The sequence below is a fragment of the Gadus morhua genome, chromosome 3, assembly GCF_902167405.1.
Source record: "Gadus morhua chromosome 3, gadMor3.0, whole genome shotgun sequence".
NCBI lineage: Eukaryota > Metazoa > Chordata > Actinopteri > Gadiformes > Gadidae > Gadus > Gadus morhua.
Window position 1 is genome coordinate 6,070,458 of NC_044050.1, and position 8,893 is coordinate 6,079,350.

An 8,893-nucleotide genomic window follows, 5' to 3' on the forward strand; every position below is an offset into this window, starting at 1 on the left:
TATTTTGCCATTTTACTTACGGCCCAAACATAACACTCACCCTTCACTTTCCCACTCTCTCCCCAGCATGGACTAAGAGCCTTTACAGATGGATGATCTCCTTCATTTTGGACTTGCCCAATAACATAATAAATCAACATTAGTTGCTTGTATCTTAGGCCAAGTGGTATTTCTCCCATCTCCACTTGGACTGCTATGGATAAGTCTTAATGGCCCCACAGCATAATCTCAGTGCCTGATTTTGTATGACTTTCATCTTATTTAACAATGTTTTTGCCGCTGACCTTTATACTACACTCCCACAATCAATCAAGCAAAGCAGTGCATCTTCCTCAAAGAACTTCTACTTGCTCCCCATTCAGATCCTGTCAGGCATTTCATTACATTTAGAACCGTCTTGCATATTTTCACTATCTTATTTATATTATCAATCCAGGTCAACTTTGTATCAAATAAACCCCCCAAAAACCAAAAACCTACATCATATATATACATCAGCCTCTCCTACCTTCTCCCGAGCAAATACCATCCATTTTGTATTCTCAACTAAAAACCTAAATCCCCATGAGCATAGCCATTTCTCAACTACTCTAACTCCTGCTTTATTCTTACCTTCAAAGAATATAACATTCTTCCCCCTTTTCCATAAGCCCCCATCTTGGACGAATAACAATCTTCCTATGTCCAAATTCATGTTGGAATACACATCATTAATCATAATGGAAAGAATTATTGGGCCGATCTGAGTAGTTGCGTTATCAACATTATACCTGTTAGATAGCTGATCCCATCTAAACCTCAATAGATCTATCAAATAAAAAATCTTTAATCCAATTAAAAGTTCTTTCTGTTACTTTCCATTTTATATAATTGAACCATTAATCCTTCTTTCGAACCCATATCATATGCTTTTTCTAGTACATAAAAAAGCACTGCCAATATGGCTTATTTATTAATTTGGGCTATACTCATTTCTAAATGACTGGATCCATTGTTCCCCTGCATTGCCTAAACCCATTCTGGTAAGGAGAAATCAAATCAATCCTCTTCTTTCTACATAAAATGTCATTCTCTCTGTAATCATCCTATCCATTATCCTTCAAACACGGTCGGTAAGTAAGTGAAATTGGTCAAGCTTGTTGGACTTGCCGGGTCCTTTCCTGATTTTATTTTAGGTATGCAGGTAACTGCATCTTTCCAACTGATAGGTACCCATACTTCCTCTCATACTTCATTATGTATTCCTTAAAGTCCAACCCCGTACATTGTTTAACATTATCCAACAAATTTAGTCTTTCCCTGGAGATATTTATGTCTAGTTTATGTATAGTAAAAGGTGCATCCATTGAACCACCTATAGGCCTACACTCTTGCCTCTGTAAAATCTCTGGATATGCTCCTTTAGTTTCTTCTCCCCTTCGTTTCCTTTCCTCTGTTAGATTATTGGAGCTAGACATTTCAGTGAACGTCTGTGCTATTATTTCTGCTTTATCTTCATTTGATATTGCGGTTTCCTGTCCCGCTTTTTATACTGGATACTGCCAATCTCTTTGGATGCTGCTCATCTTTCTTATCATACCCCATACCCTACCTATCGGAGTTGATCTGCCTATTTTGTTCCAGAAGCCAATCTTTTGAATATACGTTTCTCTTTTTAACCCACTGGATGTTTGCATTTTTAAAGCTCATTTTCTGTGCAGCTCCTTTTTCGATGTTGCGGATATATAGGCTACAATCGAAACTCGGATTTACCAAATTTACTATGGAGCGCCACCTAATGTGTTGCCAAGACATTGCATGTTTTTTTGTGTGGTGTATGTTGTATCTGTTTGGATGGATGAAGGATCAGTTGATAATTCGATTCATTCATTATAATTTAGGAATTATGTATTCTAACTAAGGGAAATCTTAATATAAAAACAATAAAAACTAGAAAATGCATTTCCTGTAGAAAATGCAGTGAGTGCTGTGGTACAAAGTGAACATCCATGAAAATCTTTTTTAATAAAGCCACATAGATTAAGACATGAAGAAACGTTAAATGGCAAATTAAGGGATTTGAACAAAAGCTCAAAAGTCTAAATGGTGCAAACAATGTAAACATGCACACCATTTAAGAAAACAGTAAATGGTTGGAAACAAATATAGTTACCGCTGAATGAAAAGCGCAAAGCATTGCTAAAAATGCAGAAATGTAAAATGAATTTAACTGAAGAATCTGAAACATCAAAGGTAATGCACTGTGTGTGTGCGTGTGTGCATGTGTGTGTGTGTGTGTGTGTGTGTGTGTGTGTGTGTGTGTGTGTGTGTGTGTGTGTGTGTGTGTGTGTGTGTGTGTGTGTGTGTGTGTGTGTGTGTGTGTGTGTGTGTCATCACGCTCCAGTGTCAACGTAAATTTACATTTACATTTAGGGCATTTAGCAGACACTTTTAGCCAAAGTGACTTACAAGTACTTGTCATAAGAAGTGAAACAATATATCGCTATCAGTACAGTAAAGATGTTCATAGAACCAAGTGCAAGTAGGCTACTAACAATCACTAGGCTAACCCATTCCCCATGTACAGCAATGATAGCAGCTACTGCAGATGCTACACAATTAAAGGGATACTTCACCCATTTAGAACCGGCGTTCTATCATTATAAAATCGCTATTGTAATATAAATAAATATATAAATAAATATCAGTCTAAACCAGTCTCCCCTTGGCCCATTTTTTCTCATCAAATTTTCTCCCGAAATGACGTCAAATGACGCGTTTGACGTCATTTCGGGAGAAACCTCTTGTCCCGCTAGAAGGGCCGAGGACTACAACACACTTTTGGTGGCAAACTTTTCCACCAATAAGGAATGAGAGGGGGCGGGAGCTCGCGTACTGAGGGGTAATGAGGGGGACGGGAGACCGACAGGTGGGCGGGGCAGCGAGCGCAATGCACTGTGGTAGTTGGAGGTTTTCTTACTTTGAGCCAGAGAGACCATGAAAACACTCTTTCTGCCTTTTTTCAGGCTAGGATGAACCGATTTCAATTTTCTTTCCACATTTATAATACATTGAATTATTTAATTCATAAAACCTTCATATTCCCACCGGTGAAGTATCTCTTTAAGTACTATGAAAAGTAAAGTGCGTGTGTACATCAAGTGCCAGGACGTACAGCATACAATGGTTGCCGGAAGGGGCTCGGTAGCTAAGCTAAATCGAAATATCGAAATTCCGATTGGATATTATTGAAGATGCAAGTGGATTTGTTTAATGGTTTGAACAATGGTAAACGGTTGAAATTTTTTGTGAGTGTGAGTAATGTATTAGGAAGAAAATATTCTCAGTTCAAACCCATATAGCACATCTTTTTGTTGAGTCTGTATTCCTTATCGTTATCGCCCACCTGCAGACAGCCCCACCCCCCCTCACCCACACACACAGACACACAGAAACACACACACACACACACACGCACACACACAACTCCTCACAGGTACAAAAACATCCTGTAATTCATGTAACTCAGATGTTCCCACGGATCACAGAACAAATGAACATTTCCAAAACTCCTAATTCATTATTTAGCAGGCCAGTCAAAGAGGAGAGTCCACATAAATGATTAACTACATGCTAACCCAAATTAGCGCCTACTCCATAATGAATGAATTTCACTGTTCCCTCACAGCAAAGGAAGATAAAGAGCATGCTCACGCATGTGAGAGAGAGAGGAAGAGAGAGAGAGGGAGAGAGTGTTTTCAGACTTTATAAACACTATTGAATGATTCGTCTGATGAGATGATGTACATCCATTATTCATCTTTTTCTTCCATTTCCCAGATGACGTGAACTTTCAAGGCACAGCCAAGAACGCCAGCTTAGCCCCATCTAAATGGAGCCAGGGCCAATTACACCCAAACTGTCACCGTACTTTTGGAGAATATTTCTGATTCATAGGGTGCGCTAAATATGTCCTATTTATAAAGCGGGTTATTGAAAGTTCTTGTACTACAAAAATAGAATCATTACTCTATTGGCAACGGTTAGTTGGTGGGTTGGTGGAGGCTAAGAGGAATGTGTGTGAAAAATAGCAATGATTAAGGAGATCGAGGAAAGCTTGGTGGAGAAAGAGAGTGAGAAGCGAAAAGAAAGCAGACTGAAGAGAGATTGAGAGTGAGACAAAGGGTGATGAAGGAGAGAGACTTAGAAAGCAAGTGAGAGAGAGAGAGTGAGGGAGAATGAGAGGGAGAGAGGGAGAGTCGAGAGACAGAGTATACTCTAATCTAAACTGAAGAAGCAGGGACTCCTGAGGCCTTAGCCAGCCAGAAAAAATCCCGGAGGACAATCGACTCAACCTGACAGCTTTCAATTACACCGTTATGAGAAAATGGCCATCTTGTGTGTCTGTGAGTGTGCCTGATTGTCTGTTTGTGTAAGAGTGAAAGTGCAATGTTTTTGTGTGTGTGTGTGTGTGTGTGTGTGTGTGTGTGTGTGTGTGTGTGTGTGTGTGGGTGTGTGTGTGTGTGTGTGTGTGTGTGTGTGTGTGTGTGTGTGTGTGTGTGTGTGTGTGTGTGTGTGTGTGTGTGTGTGTGTGTATGCCTTGACAGTTCAATGTCACAACTTTTGAAATGAGATCGCTCCATGCAGGTATACACCAGGGAAAAACACTTTCTTTATCAGATTGTTATCGTGCTATATTAAATGCAAAGGGCTGTTTACACCTTATCACTGAGAACAAAAAAAAAAGAGATGAAAAAAGATCAAAAGATAAATCATGATCTTTCACATTATGAAAAAAAGGCACTTCCAATTAAGTAATTATGTCTGTGTTGATGTTCAATAATGTTAGTCAATTTGTAAAAATTGAACAAGCCAAATTTTAACATTTGAGTAGTCGATAATGATACACTGTCAAATTCCAGCAAATACTTAATGGCTTTTATATTGCATATTTCATAATTTCATTAATTTGTTTCTCCTTTTTGATTTGTAAACCAAATAAATAAACGGCTAGTCTTTAACTGCTTTCTCCTAAGTATCCACAGGGTGGCAGTTAAACACCACATCGATGCTGGGCCGGCGAGCGAGTATAGCGAGTATACCAGGAGATGAAGCCGCCAGTCCTACTATAATGACCCCATCTCTGGGCTTTATAGTTCTGCTGCTGACCTCAACGCTAAGACCACCATGACCTCATAAGAATCTAAACAAACAAACAAAAATTCAAATCAAATGCTCCCCCAGGGCGATCCTTATCATGCCCATATATAAATAATATAGGCTTCATGAGGATGAAGAGGACATAATAGTAATAGGAGTCTATCACCTCTTAGTCTAGCTTTTAAGTCTAGAGCCTTCGACGATTCCATTTTAAGATATTCTTTGAAATCTGTCTGTTAGAGGTACCAATGATGTTATCCAAGGTTTGAGTGATGTTTTGACAGGACCAAATAAGATTGGAATCTTTGCTTTAGGATTACTAAAAAAGAAAGATGATGATTCTGCATAATTTATTTTTAATAACTTGTTGAGCATCATTATACTAAAGACAGTACAGAGTCAAAAGGACTTAAACCGCTGTGTTCACTGTAGCACATAATTCATTCATTAATGCATCCATTCATTTTCAAGTGTTGCCCGATGTATGTGTAACAGATACAAAGAGCAATATACTATTCAATAATGATGAGTAAGTAGATAATCATACTCATCATTTGCTGCACAATATACTTGCAATATATTTTTTGCATTGTCACAACCACTCACCCATTAACAAACACACACACAAACACACACACACACACACACACACACACACACACACACACACACACACACACACACACACACACACACACACACACACACACACACACACACACGAGAGCCTTCAGTGTCTCTAATCACATCAAGCTTTTCATTATGGGCTGTTAGTTCAGCGTCTCACACTGCGCCACTCTGTTTGTGCCCCCTTTCATTCCAAGAACCTCAAAGGAAACTGCCATTAGAAGGGTTCCATGGGAGAGGCCTCCGTGTGTGTCTGCGGATGTGTGGGTGTTTGTGTGTTTTTGTGTTTGCGTGTGTGTGTGCGTGTGTGTGTGTCTGTGTGTGCGTGTGTTTGTATGTGTGGGTGGGTGGGTGTGTATATCATGCTGTGCACCAGAGCAGGCCAGGTGAATGTTTGTGTGTGTGTATGTGTGTGTGTGTGTGTGTGTGTGTGTGTGTGTGTGTGTGTGTGTGTGTGTGTGTGTGTGTGTGTGCGTGTGTGTGTGTGTGTGTGTGTGTGTGTGTGTGTGTGTGCGTGTGTTTGTGTGTGTTGTCCAAACCTTATGGGGGGGCCACTAATCCTGGTTTCTCATGTTAATCTGAGTATTGAACTGCTGTATGGGGGGCCTCACTGACACCTGGTGGCATGGAGGTCAGCGCTGTGTGTGTGTGTGTGTGTGTGTGTGTGTGTGTGTGTGTGTGTGTGTGTGTGCGTGTGTGTGTGTGTGCGTGTGTGTGCCCATATATGTGTGTGTGTGTGTGTGTGTGTGTGTGTGTGTGTGTGTGTGTGTGTGTGTGTGTGTGTGTGTGTGTGTGTGTGTGTGTGTGTGTGTGTGTGTGTGTGTGTGTGTGTCTGTGTGATGCCCCTCTTGCCCTTTCTAAATGTCACAGAAGGGGCAACACCTGAGGGGGAGGGGTTCATGGGCAGTGTGTGTGTATGTTCATAGTGTAAATGAGTAATAAAGGAGTGTTAGAGCATGTATCTTTGAGTTTGTGACAGAAAGAGATCATGCATGTGTGGGCAGGCCTACTTCAGTACTGCATGAGTAAATTATGTCTCTTCATGTATGTGTTTGTTTGTGTGAGTGTGCGTGTTTGAGTGTGCGTGTGTGTGTGTGCGTGTGTGTGTGTGTGTGTGTGTGTGTGTGTGTGTGTGTGTGTGTGTATGTGTATGTGTATGTGTGTGTGTGTGTGTGTGTGTGTGTGTGTGTGTGTGTGTGTGTGTGTGTGTGCGTGGTGTGTGTGTGTGTGTGTGTGTGTGTGTGTGTGTGTGTGTGTGTGTGTGTGTGTGTGTGTGTGTGTGTGAGTGTATGCATGTTATTTTTCCCGCTACTCAGAATCACATTCTACATTCTCTCACTGAATTGGTAATGGCCACTGCCTGCAATGCAGCGACTTTCGCCCGAGAATCTCCCTGTTGCCACCACGTGGATCTCTCTGCTCGGGGACACGCCTCGCACTTATTTCTAAAAATTGTAGGAACACATAGTATTTTTTCAGCGCAGTAACTTATATTTTTAGCATTAAGTCGTTGAAATGACTGGTAAGAGGCTAGACTTAGCCGGAACGCATTTCTCAGGATGATAGAATAAGCTAAGGGAGCAATTATGTTAATTTGCTACTTCGCTGGCTTTGTCCAAGGCAACATGGCTGCTCCTGACCCCGAGCACTGGCATTATTGATACTCATTAGCATAATGGTTTAATTTGCCAACCTGTGAAACATGCTAGGGAATTCCCTTGCTAATTGCATATTGATATATGATAGATAATTTATAGATAAAAATCAGTTAGAACAGGCATTTCCGCATTATATACCCCTCGAGGAAGTTATGGCATTGACAGTGAGATTACCATGGCCTGTGTTTTTCACATTAAACACGTTTCTCAGTGCATTTTAAATCAAGCTATTCAATTTGACAATTATCTTATAATCGACACATCCAGTTCTAAAATGAGCATTATTAATGGAGAAGAATCTGACCTTCAGTGTTGTATCAGTGTAGTCGAATAGGAAGTCGAATATAATGAATTGTATTATGTTTTTTACTTGCTTTACTTACGCTCTGAGATTTAGACATGCTTTTGAAGTGATTGCCAAAAGTGAGGTTTAAAGTATAGGACTACTACGCTCCACTATGTATAGAGTCAGAAACTTATGTGGTTTCATGAGCAAAGCGCACAAATGAACAAAATACAAAAATACATTTCCTGACCTTCAACATAAAATTCTCCTCAGCATTATTTACAACATGGCCATGACACAATGTACCAATGTCCAAATTAATATGCTGCGGTCTATTTGAAGTAAGATATAACTGGCCTATCCAACCAGGCACTACACTAACATCTGTATCTATGACAAGAACAATGACTATTTAAGTAGTTGGGGAAATTTATATGATTCTCTTTACAACTGTTGTTTAGAAAAAAAGGCAAAAAATATCTAAATATATCCATAATATGATCATTTATATGATCATATTATGAATGTGGACAGGGTCAAATTAGGCTACATTCACTGTTGCTTTAGGCACCATCTAGCATGGGAACATAAAAGTGTTTGGCTCTATCAATCTGCCCTAAAATATATTCGTAGTGCTTCAAATTTAAGGAATTATCAAGTGACTTCAAGTTCAACCACAACACTTATAATCAAGGAAAACCATTGGTCTTGAGGCAAACGTTTTTGTCCAGCTTAAATTATAGAGTTTTCTCTTTTTCTAAGGTAAACTTGTAGATTGAGCTTTCAAGTATGAAGTGGTGACTGTGAAGCCTCATTTAATGGCAGCCATCAACTAAAATTGCTCCGAAAGATAGGACTGACTCAATCACTGTGCAACCATAGGCCAAACCAGACATGGTTGGCAGGGCCATTATGCTCTTTTAATTGTGTCTTATGCCTACTTCATGACTAATCTTAATGTTTCTCCACTTTTCAGTTTCTGCAACTTTCAAGCCAGAACTTTTACAAGGTTTTTTCAAATGAATATGGAAAACTTTATTCTCGGACTACACTTCACTTTGGTGGCCTCACCCGCTGACAACACAACAGCATCTACATCTAGTTCCGGATCAGCCTGTAGATATAGGTGAACATGTAGCAGATCAGCCTGTAGTTATAGGTGAACATGTAGTAGATCAGACTG